At 43.5% G+C, this 12,412-nt stretch overlaps 2 long non-coding RNA genes across 2 annotated transcripts; one reads left to right on the forward strand and one right to left on the reverse strand.

Annotated features, from left to right (window-relative positions):
- Positions 1 to 977: 977 nt before the first annotated feature.
- Positions 978 to 7,877, forward strand: LOC140519550 (uncharacterized). The gene is made up of 4 exons (XR_011972235.1): positions 978 to 3,255; positions 4,150 to 4,247; positions 6,882 to 7,114; positions 7,360 to 7,877. It is a non-coding gene; the product is annotated as an uncharacterized lncRNA (long non-coding RNA).
- On the reverse strand, positions 7,013 to 11,403 carry LOC140519551 (uncharacterized). The gene is made up of 2 exons (XR_011972236.1): positions 11,343 to 11,403; positions 7,013 to 7,661 (listed from the first exon to the last, which is right to left on the reverse strand). It is a non-coding gene; the product is annotated as an uncharacterized lncRNA (long non-coding RNA).
- Between the last annotated feature and the right edge of the window lie 1,009 nt (positions 11,404 to 12,412).

Here is a 12,412-nt window from a genome sequence, read left to right on the forward strand (position 1 = left end):
TCAACACACATTTATCGAACCTTTAGGATGTTCAAGGAACTGTGTTGGGTGCTGGAAATGCAAAGATTCAAAACCAGAATTCTACCCTCAACAAACCTATATTTTACTGGGCACATGGGGCAGGGAGAGAGGTGCATGGGACCATAATATTTATACAGGTAGGATGTGATGGGCACAAAGCATAAGTCCCAACAAAGTGCTCTGGGAAAATTCGAAAAGGAAGCTGGGAGAAAGGTTTGATATTCAGGGAAAGCTTCCTAGAAGTGGTGATAACTAAGCTTGGCCTTGAAGGAAGAGGAGGATTTTTACAGACAGATATGAGGAGCAAATGCATTTCAGGCATAATCCATATGATGATATAAATCCATGTTGTAATATAAATCTATATCATCCATATAAACTATCTTTATCCCAATTCCCATTCTCACTGAGTCAGGTGCCCCAATGAAAGAACAGCTAGATGTCAACCTTAGGGTTCCCCGGATTGGAGGTGTCTTTTTCTAATGTTATTGTCTTGAGTCCCCATTCTGGCATGTTCTACCCCCCAACATGAACTTCCAATGATTAATGTCCTAGTATAATTTTAACCAGGACAGTTTGGTGGCAGAGTGGATAGAGTACTGGGCCTGGAGTCAGGAAGACGTGTTCACATCTGGCCTCAGATACTTGCTGACTCTGTGACCCTGGGCAAGTTACTTAAATCTGTTTGCCTCAGTTTCCTCATCTGTAAAATGAGCTGGAGAAGGAAATGGCAAATCACCCTAGTATCTTTGCCAAGAAAACCCTAAATGGGGTCATGAAGAGTCAGACAACTGAAAAATAACCAAACAACAAAAATTTTACACAATCTGCTGTTACAAATGGGTTTTACTGAGGAGATACAGCAAGACTAGAAGTACAAAGGGCATTCCTACAATATCTGGGGGCGCACTCTGCCCTGTACCACCTCAGTCCCTGGGGAGAGTGAGATTAAACTTGGTGGGACCACCAAGTTCTAAACTTAGCATAGGCAATAGACAGAGATGATCCCTTACTTCTAACACCTGCCATCTTGGCTTCAGGAGACAATCTACTGTGGGGTTGAATCCCATTCAGCCTCCAAGGATGGGCTGACAGATTAGGTTCAGCTGACTTCTGGCATGAAGTCCAGCTTCCAGACTTCTGGTGACTCACCATTCAAATCTTTTAAAGCTCACAAGGTTATAATTGTCTCTTCACCTCTGAGCAGAGAAAGAACTAAGGCACAGAGGTAAAGAACAGAGAGGCTCACATCCATCAAGCACATGTTGCCTATGGGGGGATAGAGGGGAAGGGCTATGGTCTCCCCTCCACCAGAGGATTGCAGCATGTATCTTTCACTCAGATGCAGCCTGGCAGGAAGGAAAAGGATGCCTGCCTTATCTGGTTAGTGTGTTTTGAATGCATGGACTGTTCCGGTTTAGCAGCCAATTAAAAGGTAGGTCAGAAACTATACCTGTGTATATTCTAGACCATAGAGGTATTGAATAAGATGGAGCTCTGCATATTCATAAGGACTTGGTTCTCACTAGCCAGTTTCAAACTCACCCACCCCCATCACCCAGGATTAGGAGATCTCCCACTTACATTCATAGTTCAGTGGAAAGTGTTGAGTTTAGTGTTCCTAGGACCAGAGTTCAAATCTTAGCTCTGTCACTTACTATCTGTGTGAACTTAGGCAAGTCATGGAACCACTTTGGGCCTTAGTTTCCTACTGTGTAAAATGAGAGAGTTGACTAGATGACCTCTAAAGTACCTTCTAGTCCTAGATCTATGGTCCTTTATAGATGAGACATTTAAGATCAGGGAGAGGGCAGGCCGGGAAAAGGAAAAGGCTAGTAATGTCATTTCACTGGGCAAACCAAAAGCATAGGACGCAATAAGGCTGGAAAGGTAAGTTCGAGCCTGATTTGGGAGGGCACTGAAAACCTTTTAAACTTATGCTCTCTTTTCTTGAAATGGGAACAGTACCAGAAAACTGGGAAAATAAATGGCTGCCATAGACAAGGCTGATGATGAGGTCTAGTCCAAATTTGTTGAGTCATCTAGCTAGAGCTGGAAGGGGCCTTGGAGGTCATCTACTCTCAACACTCTTCGCAGAGTTTTTACATTTTTTCTTTCTTTTTAATTCATTTTTTTTTTCAAAGAAAAAAATTGATTTTATTTTCCTTTTACCTTTCCTCTACCTCTCTCATTTTAGGCCCAGAGAAGAATCATAGGATCATAGAAGAATTCATAGGATCATAAGTTCCAAGCTAGAAGGACCCTTAGAAGTCATCCAGGACAATTCGCTCATTTTACACATGAGGAGACTGAGGCCCAGGAAAGGGAAATTACTTGCCCTAGGCCACAAAGCTGGTTAGTTGTAGAAATGGGACAGGGCTCCTGCTATACCAGGTAGAATTCATCCGAGTACCATAAGGCTCAGAGAACAAAAAGAGGTACAATAGACTGGCTAGAAAAGGGCAGAAGTCATCCTACTCCAGTCTTCCCTCCATTTGGGCTAATCCAAAAGACTCTGCCCTTTCTGGCCTCTCTCAGAATCTCCAAAGTCCAGGGTTCAGTCTCCCTAAACTAGATTCTTCCTTCTTCCCTCTGCCCTTTGCCTGACCCACCCAAGCATCCTTGCCATGTGCACTCCCTGAAACTTCTCCATTCCTATATCTCCTCCCCGAGAACCAACATCTTCATGTGTTAATGGGAAATAAATCATTAATGACAATAATAATAACGAACATTTACATAGTACTTTGGAGTTTGCGAAACACTTTACAAATATTATCTCCTTGTATCCTCTCGGTGCCCTTGGGAAATAGGTGCCTTTATTATTCCCATTTTACATATGAGGAGACTAAGACAAACAGGTCAGATAACTTGCCCACAGTCACATAGCCAGTAAACATTTAAATTCGGGTCTTTCTGATTCCTGGTCCAGCACTCTATCCACCATGCTAAGGGGATGGAAAGAGATGGAATTTTTTTTTTCATTCAACAAACATTTTTTCATTCAACAAACATTTACTGACACCTCTTCTGTACAAGACATTGTTCTAGATGCAAGGAAGGACACAGTGATGAAATTGAATTTGATAAACATTTATGAAGTGCCTATGCTGTTCAAAGCATTGGAGTTACAAAGAAAAATGAAAATGGTCCCTGACCTCAAGGAGATCATCTTTGACCTTAGGAATGCAACATTTACACAGCTAAGGAGGCACAACTGTGAATTCCTTCAAGGTGAGAATTGATCTTTTCGTCTTTTTATCCTCAGGGCTCAGCATAGTGTTTGACCCATAGTAGGGGCTTGATAACTGCTTGCTGACTTAAAATAATTTGAGAAAAGGGAGAGCCCTAATAACTAGGAGGCTCAAGAGAAGTTTCCCAAAGGAAGGGGACACTTGAATTTACCTTTGAAAGAAGTAAAGGATTCTAAGAGGTGGAGGTCAAGTCAAAATCATATCAAGTCAACAAGCATTTATTAAGCACCTAGTGTGTGCCAGGAACTATGCTAAGTGATGGGGATACAAAAAAAGGGGGGTGAATCATGGTCCTTTTGCTCGAGGAGCTCCCATTCTAAGGAGCAGACAACATTTAAATAACTAGGTCCGTACAAGTTCTATACAGAGTAGATGGAAAGTAAGCTCAGAGGGGAAGACACTAGCATCTGTGAGATTTGAACTGAGTCTTGAAAGAAGCCAAGGAAATGAACAAGTGGATGTGAGGATGGAGTGCATTCCAGTCCTGTTTGAGGACACTGGAGGCAGCAGATGGAAGGTCCTTTTGATCTCTTCATTGTGGCAATAGATTTTCAACAGTCAAACCTCCATATGAAACTGTTGTAGTTAGTGTTTATGTGCTTTCTTCCATCTAGTTCCCATTTTTCAGAGTCAATAACTTGTTTAAATAGGTGAGAACAGAGATGTTTTCATTGCACAGCGTCTCTACTCATTTTTATTCCTTCTAGTTTTGTATTGGTCTTTGCTCTAATAAGTCAGTGGTCTGACTTTAGCCACAGACAGGTGATCCAGGAATGACTAGCCTATCAGCAATGAGTTGTTTCCCACCTATTAAAATATAGTCAATTCATTTTCTATATCTTTTTTGGGTATTTATCATGTCCGGCACTTTCAGATTCTTTTCTCAAGGACAGTATCCAGGATGTGAGGGGCCATCTCCAATTGTCCTGATCTACATCCTGCCCCTAGACCCAGATGGCTCTGGAGGAAAAGGTGAGGTCAGTGGCCTTGCACAAGCCCTCTCTCGCTTCAATCCAACTGACATGTAAGTTATGGCATCACCTTCCTGATGTTATGGTCCTCTTCGAGAATGAAGGACAAACAAACAATGAAGGATAAACATTCTTGGTACTCACACAGCTGCCATCTTAGTCTCACCCTGGTCTCCCACCTGGTCTCCCTGCCTCAGTAGTCTATTCTCCACATTGCCACCTAACTGATTTTCCTTAACTGCAGATCTGACCACATTGTTCTCTCATTTAATATAATCAAGTAAGATGACACATATGCAGTGCTTTGGAAATTCTAAAGCACTATTTATGCTAGACATTATTATTATAACTGTTAAACTCCCTATTGCCTCTAGGATAAAACAGTAATTCCTCCCTTTAACATTTAAAGCCCAAACCTATAGTTCTAACCTCATTGCACATTATTCTCTTCCCATACTATATGATCCAGCCAAAGTGGTCATCACTCTGGTCTTCATGCATGATACTTTATCCTCCCTTTGTGACTTTGCACAGGCCATCCCCCAGACCAAGTAGACACTCCTCACCTCCACATCATAAAATCCTGCTCATGATTCAGTTTGAAAACCAGCTTGTACAGAAAGCTTTTCCTCATCTTCCCTCCCTCCAAAATGACATTGTACACATTCTCTTTATATCTTTTCTGCATATAATTATATCTGTATGTCTTGTCTACCCTGTTAAAAGGCAAGTGCTTAGCCTATGTAGTTGGTGCTTAATAAATGTTTATTGTCCGACTGTGAGTAGAGATTGTTTCATTCATGCAATTTGTATCCCAACATCTAGCACAGTGTCTGAACTTGAAGAAGACCGATGACATCATGATGTTAGGGTCAAGGTCTGGTGTGTCCAACTGTGGCTGATCAAATACAAGTTCAGAAGGCTCTATCATAGATCAGGCACAAATAGCCCATTTGAACTTTTGAGATGTAGGTATCTCTAGATTTGTGCATCTCAGGTTTCCTTTGTGCTATTGTGATTCAGCTACACTCATAGAACACAGATTCTTCATTGATGTGAGCGTACTATATTGGGTGATCCTGTGCTAGTCTCCCATGTCTTACAATCAAAACTACAGTTCTTCAGAGAGATCTTGAGAATGTCTTTGTATTACTTCTTCTGACCTGTGTGTGAGCACTTACCTTGTAAGAGCTCCCCATAAAATGCTCTTTTAGGCGAATCTACATTGGCATTTGTGCTGTGTGACCAACCCATCGGAGTTGTACTCTCTACAGTAGAGTTTGGCAGCTCTGCCAGAGAAAGGCCCTCAGTGTCTGGTATCTTATTTTACCAGGTAATCTTCAGCATCTTCCTAAGACAATTGACCTGTGGCTCCAAGAAGCCTGGCATATAGTAGGTGCTTAATAAAATGTGATTGATTGATGAGACTCTTTGATCTTTCTTACTCCTTACTCCTTAACCATATTTCTCAATATAGTTTTCATTATTTTTACCTATACCCATCTTGGAATTAAGGTCACCAAGTCTCAAAAGTTATGTTGATTCAACTTGGAGGGTCTTACTGCATTCTTTTTAGAATTTCTTGACCTCTTCCTCCTCTATAATAAATATTGGTTGAGAAGCTACAATTATTTCTATGGTGGATTTCCTTTTTGTTTGCAAACATTTATCATGAGCACTGCAATATAAGAAGAACAAATTCCACTTCTGACACTTACTACATGTATGACCTAGGGCAAGTCCCTGGGCCTCAGTTTCCTCATCTGTAAAATGAAGGGGTTGGACCAGATGGATTCTGAGGCCTCTCCCAGCTCTCAGTCTTGCTGCTCTTGTGTGTCTAATTAAAATCAACTTCATTGACTCCTCCCTTTATGCCTTTCCAGGGAGAAACCCATGAGTTCTTTTCATGAAATGATACAGAAAAATATAGGAGCTGGTTCAGAGAAAAGAGCATTCAACTGGAGTCAGATGACCTGGGTTTGAGGCTAAGTTTCACCACTAAGTCACTGTAACTTTTGGAAAGTTACCATTCTTCTGTGGGCCTTGGTTTCCTTGTCTGTAAAATGAGGGAGACAGACTAGATGATCTCAAAAGGCTCTTCTACAGAATCGTAGAATTTCAGAGTTGGAAGGCCTCCAGTGACCATCTATAATTCTAGTTAACCCATTCCCCCAAAAGGAATACTCACTATGACCCACCCACCAAGTGGTCATCAAGTCTTTGCTTGCAGGCCTCAGGTGAGAGGGAACCCACAACCTCAGAAGCAGCCTTTCCACTTTTGGACACCTCTCATTGTTCGGAAATCTTCCCTGAAAGCGAGTCTAAATTTGCTTCATGGCAACTTCCACCCTTTGTTCTTAGTTCTGTCCCTGGGGCCAAATGGAACAAGATTAATCCCTCTTCCAAGGACAGCTTTCTTATTCGAACACAACTCTTATGTTCTTACTTATTTTTGTAACCCAAGATTGCTTTAACTTTTGCAGCTGTCATATTACTGTGCTGATTTATTTTGTTTGTAGTCCACTGAAACCCCCAGATCTTTGTCAGGTAAACATGCTTACCCATCACATATGTCCTTGTGAGGTCAATTTCTCAAGTGTTAGACTTTACATGTATCCCTATTTCATTCTCTTAGATTTCAACCCTACTACTCTAAAAGCACGACTTGGGTGTCAGCTCACAGCAAGAATTGTATGAATTTGGAGAAAGGACTGATCCCTAAGGACTCCAATATTCTAAGGAGGAATGAAGGAGACCAGACTCGAGTTCAAATTCTCAATCATTCAATTAACATTTATTAAATTCCTACAATCAGAGACAAGATACTTGGATAGATTCTAAGGGCAGCAAAATGGAGTAAAAATGGAGGTACATAAACTTGGATGGGGAGGGGATTGAATCTTTATTTCAGTAGAATTGGTTTCCTTTGGAATTCTATGTATTTGTTTTATGCATGTAAAAACAATTTTTTTCTTCTTGAGAAGGGTTCTATAGGGGGTCTAGAGGACTGCCAAAGGGGTCTAAGACATAAAAAAGGTGAAAAACCTTTGTTCTTGACTTCCGGACTACAAAACCATAACCGCACTGCTCTTTTATCCTCAAACTTCATGCAGCACCTGGGGCTTCCTCATCCCGGCATAGCCAAGGATCCCTGCAGCCATCTCAGCATGGAGTGTCCTTCCACGAGGCCCAGCCCCTTCTCTCAACCACCCCACCAGTTCTTCCCAGACGGCCATTTTGGAGAGGGCTCAGGACCAGCCAACCTGGCCTTCAGTGCTGTGCTCCAGGACGGTGACCTCCATTCCCTTCCACCTTCTCCCAATCACCATTACCTTCTCCCGAAAAGTCGCCTCCATGGAGCTAGGGATTGGGTTTTTTTGACTTCAGTTTGTATTTCCAGTACTCCGCACAGTGCCTGCCACAAAGTAACCACTTAATAGAATGTTTATTTGTTAGATCCTTCCCTCCCTTCCTCCCTCCTTCTTGTCCTTCCTCCCTCCCCACCTTCCCTCTTTTTCTTCCCCACTCCCTTCCTTCATTATTTCCTCTTCTTCTCCTTCTCCCTTTCTTCTTTCCTTCCTTCCTTCCAACAGTCCCTGCCCTCAATAAATTTACATTCTGTGGGAAAGAATACAGTGTTTAATCAGATAAATACAATGTAATTTGAAGAGGAAAGGCTCACCAAAACTAGGGAGATCAGGCAAGTCTCCCCTTAAAAGGTGCAACCTCAGATTTCAAGAGACAGAAATGAGGAAGGAGTCGCTCCTGGCCTGGAGGGTGGTTGCTGAGAGTGGGTTGAATTTGCAGAGGAGGGAGAAAATGATTCTGGTGGGGAGGGGGAGGAACAAAGACGAAAACAACCTGAATAGGGGCAGCAAATCTCCCTGCTGGGGAATAGTGAAAGATAAGTCTAGAAAAGCTAGTTGTCTCCACGTTATAGAAAAGTTCCCTATCCACCCTCTAGACAATGGGGAGCCATTGAGTATTTTTGAGGTAGAAAGCAATGCCTGCAAATTGGTGCTGTAAGAGGATTAATGTGAAAGTTTGAACAAGATGGGGGAGACCATGCCAGGAGGAATGCCGGACAGGAGGCTACTGGGGAGAGGGCAGTACTAGGAAATGGAGGGGGGGAGATGTGGTGTGGATGCACTATATCCTGGGCTGCCGGACTATCACTTAGGCACCAACTCCATCAGCTGGCTTTTTCCTCCACCCTGGCACAGACAAATTGGGGGAGGGGAGAAGCAAGGGTTGGGGAGGATAGATGCTGGCAGGGATGGGGATTGGGGGAGGCTGCAGGTGAAGCCCAGCAGTGCTGCTCTGGGTAGCTGTAGCCAGGATTGGACGAAATCCAGTGTCCTTGGTGATGCGCCTGAGGTGCCCCGCCTCCCAGCCCCCACCCCTTCTATTGACACAGCTGTGGCTGTCAGGCCGTATCCCTAACACCCCCGGGGCAGCTCTGGGACCGTGCTTCGGAGACGGACTTCCATCTAGCCAGGGACTGATCAATACCAGAGAAGAGCAGGCTGTCCAGATTATGGATAGGGGAGAGGGAGAGGGCACAAGAGAGAGGGAGAGAGAGAAGGATGGAGGGGGCTCAGCTCAGCCCAGCTGGAAGGTTGGAGCAGGCTGTGAGGCATCTGCCCTCCACTCTCAGTAGCTAGCTTGTCAGCAAGAGGACTACAGAACAAAGTCAGCACAATTTTTGTTTTACTTGCCCAGGGGATGAGCGGCCTGCTCTCCCTATTTGCAGGGGATGGAGACTGCCTATCCTGGGGGTAGAAACGCACAACCCCAGTCGAATTCAGCCCCCTCCCCACCACTACCATCGGCTGCAAGCTGGTGATTTCTCTAGGGAAATTCACTTAGCTGTTGTTGACTTCCCACCCCCACCCCCTTAACAAACACATCCATGTGCATACGTGTGTGTACACACTCAGAGACATTGCACAGCCCTGGATCAGTCCATTGATTAAGATGAATTCAGGAATCGTGCAGGCTTCAAGGGGACTGGAAGAAAGAAGGAGACTGAAACAGGGGCGTTCTTTAGGATCAGTCAAGATCCTCCTTCCTTTCCTTGTCTGGGATCAGAGGGTCAAATATTTTTCAATCTGTCAGGGACTTTAGGGGCTAGTGAGTCAGACCCCCTCCTTTTTTTTTAATAAGGAAATTGTGGTCCCTAGAGATTTAATGACTTGCTCAGGGTACATAGCCTAGTGAGTATTTTACTTGGAAGTCCGGTCTTCCTAACTAAGTTTAGTGCCTTATCCACCATACTAAAGTGCCTCTAGTCTCTTCCTGACATTTAAGTTCTCCACAATTTGTCTCTAACCTACCTCTCCCAGCTGCAGGGAAGCTGAGGGGAAAATGTCAGCTAACAGGGCAGGAACCGTTTGCCAGTGACACCCCGTATCCTTAGCAGCAGGGGTATTCACCCATCTCCTTGATTTACCAACCATTCGACTGTTTCACAAGATCCCCTTCCCCCTGCCACATACTCAGAGTTCCAGATAAATCAAACCATTTGTTGCACTTTCATCTCATTTTACCTGCTCCTATAGGATATATCCTTAAGGATGTAAGTATAAATCCCTTTCTCTTTCCCACCCCAAGTAATTCCCTGCTTCTTAATCCTAAATTTCTTGCACCATATTAGTTGGCTCCCTTCTCTCCTCCTATTACATTTTGTGTATCCATCTATCAAATTATTCCTTGCCTCATTAAAGTGTGAAGTTTTTGAATACAGGCACTGGGGCTCCCTTCACCCTTGTGTTGCCATAGACAAGATGGGCCAGTGAAAAAAGTGTTGAATTTGGAGTCACAGGACCTGAGTTTGAATGCTGCATCTACCGCTTACTATGGACAAGTCATTTACATCTCTGGGCATTATTTTCCTCATCTGTAAAAAACAAGGGGGTGGGAATAGAAGACCTGTAAGGGCCCTCCCAACTCTAGAGTCTTATAGAGCACCAACCTGGGGATCATAAACCTTAGGATTAGGAATCAGAAGGAAGCTTCAAAATCATCTTCTACCCCTTCATTTTACAGATGAAGAAACTGAGGCTCAGAGAGGAAGTAACTTGCCCAAGGTCACACAAATAGTGAGCAGCCATAACCAGTTTCCAGATTCCCACTCCAAATCCAATGTCCTTTCCACTACACAAGCAACAAACATTTATTAACTGGCTACTCTGCCAAACACTGTTCTGGGGATACACACACACACACACACGTCCCAAACCAGTGTCTGCCCTCAAGGAACTTACGTTATAATGAGGGAGACAACTTATACATAAATCAATACATACCAGGTAAATATAGAGTACATTGAAGAGAGCCTGGGAGGGGTAGGCAGTAGACACTTAATAAATCTTTATTGAATTGAATGGCTGGTGAATCAGGGAGGAGGGTAGATAGCCCTGCTGCTAGGGAGACCTGATGACTGCCTGTGTCCCAGGGAGACGACTCCTGCTCAGGTATCTGATGGTTTTCCCTCAGCTTCCTTGGGGCTGGGAGAATACCAAATAAGGGAACCCCTAAATTTTAAATAAGTTTTTATTTCCTTTGTTTGTTTTTACATTGCCTGAAGTTCCTAGGGTTTTTTTTTTAAGCTTCAGAGTGGCCAGCAGGCCACTTGGCAGCAATATCTCCATCCTCCCTTCACCTTGATACATTAAAGCTGGTCCTGGTGCATCACCCATTCTTTTTAGTGGCCCTGGGGGCCCTGTCTTGACCCCCAGGGAGAATATTCTCACCCATTACCAGAGAAGTAGATGGGGTGAAACAGAAAACTGAGAAATGTAAAGATTCTAATCATTTATCTTTTTTTAAATGAAATTATCTCAGTTATCTGAGTAGCTTAAACCTTCCCCAGACCACTAGACACTGAAGTTAGCTCCTCATGTCTGGAAAGTGGAGGACCTGGTCAGTAGGAATGTGAGATAGAGAAGGTTAGGCTGAACAGGAAGCCAGCCCACAGAGAGCAGAACCCAGGCTAGCTTCTTTTGCTTCGGAGTCCCTTTTTTTCCTTTACAACAGTTAGAGTATTGCAACTTTTGTAATAAAGAGACCTAATTTGGAATGCTTGGCTACTTACTAGCTATGCGAGCTTGGAAAGACTGCTTCACCTTTTTGAGCCTCAGTTTCCTTATCTGTAAATTGAGCAGAAAAATGAGCAGGAAAATGATCAGGAAGCTGTTGGGGGAGGGGGTAGTACTAGTTAGAGATTTTAAATATCTAAAATGGAGGCAGATTCTTCTAAGGTTCCTTCCATCTCTAAAGCTATGATCCTATCTATCTATCTATCTATCTATCTATCTATCTATCTATCTATCTATGTATATGTGTGTATATATGGATGTGTGTGTGTGTGTGTGTGTGTGTGTGTGTGTATGTATGTGTGCATTCAGTTTTCATTTCCAGCCCTGGCCTGAGCACAGGATCCAATCAGAAGCTTTAGGGAAAATCATGGGGAAATTCTTTCTTGGACCAAAGTATAGACAGAGTAGAGAGTCTGGAGTCAAAAGGCTTGGGTTGGAATCTCTGCGTATCTCTTTGGACAAATCATTTTCTCTTCCTGTGCTTTAGTTTCCTCATTTGTAAATTTTTGGGGGGGAAGGCATACTAAATAAACGTTAAGATCCCTCTCATCTCTGAATCTATGATACTATGAGAATGCTTTGTATTATCCTAGCTTCCTCTTTTTTTCTTTTCTTTTTAAGATTGCCCTTCCTCAATTGTTAAGGTCCTCAAGGACAGAGCTTATGGGTTCTCGCTCTCCTCCCCCCCCCCCCCCATCTCTCAGATTTTAGCACAGGACTGGGTCCACAGAAACCTGTCCACTTGGGAGGCAAGGACATCCTGTTGAATCCAGACTCTCTCAAATGTCTAGCCTATTTGAGTTTCCTGTAGCTCACACCAAGACTCTCACAACCTTTCCCTGCCAGAATCTCGCAACCTTTCCCTGCCAGAATCCCATAACCTTTCACTGCCAGAATCTCATACTGCTGACATAGTTTCCTCTGGGTGAAGAAGAAAGGGCTCAGAAGGTACTGTCAAGGGGTCAGCTTGTTGTCAAGAGCACAGTTGTTGCTGACCTTGTGACAGAGAGTTACCATCCACAAAACTCTCTGTGCCCAAGACCTCAGGCAGTTTGTAGCAATGCAT

This window comes from Notamacropus eugenii, chromosome 1 (assembly GCF_028372415.1).
Source record: "Notamacropus eugenii isolate mMacEug1 chromosome 1, mMacEug1.pri_v2, whole genome shotgun sequence".
Classification (NCBI taxonomy): Eukaryota; Metazoa; Chordata; class Mammalia; order Diprotodontia; family Macropodidae; genus Notamacropus; species Notamacropus eugenii.